Source organism: Arachis duranensis, chromosome 5 (genome assembly GCF_000817695.3).
Source record: "Arachis duranensis cultivar V14167 chromosome 5, aradu.V14167.gnm2.J7QH, whole genome shotgun sequence".
In the NCBI taxonomy this organism is placed as follows: domain Eukaryota; kingdom Viridiplantae; phylum Streptophyta; class Magnoliopsida; order Fabales; family Fabaceae; genus Arachis; species Arachis duranensis.
The window spans coordinates 10,029,303-10,029,748 of NC_029776.3; positions in this window are offsets into that span (position 1 = coordinate 10,029,303).

Consider the following 446-nt stretch of genomic DNA (forward strand, 5'->3'; position numbering starts at 1 on the left):
ATCATTTTAGCTTAGCACTATTTTAAAAATAGAGAGATGTACGGAAACTTCCAGCTGGATATTAGTGGATAGCATTCACGAGTGTTGATATGTAAAGTAAAGTACTCTTATACGTTATAATGATTGTTTCTTATAATGAAAATTAAAATAAATTATAAAAAAATGAAAGAGTGATTTGGTGGGTCGATGCCACAAGGCTGGTGACTCAACAAGTGGATGATACTATTCACAACCGTGTATAGAAATTGAAGGCAGCCTTAAAGGGAATAATTAACATTATGCTCGATACAGATCTCGTGTTATATATAGTAACAGAAATGGATAAATGCAAGTGTTAAAAATATGTAATTATATATTTCATAATACTTCCAAGATATGTATCATCATTCATGCATGTTTATATCACCAATTCATAAATAAAAAAAAAACAGACACCAAAAATATCA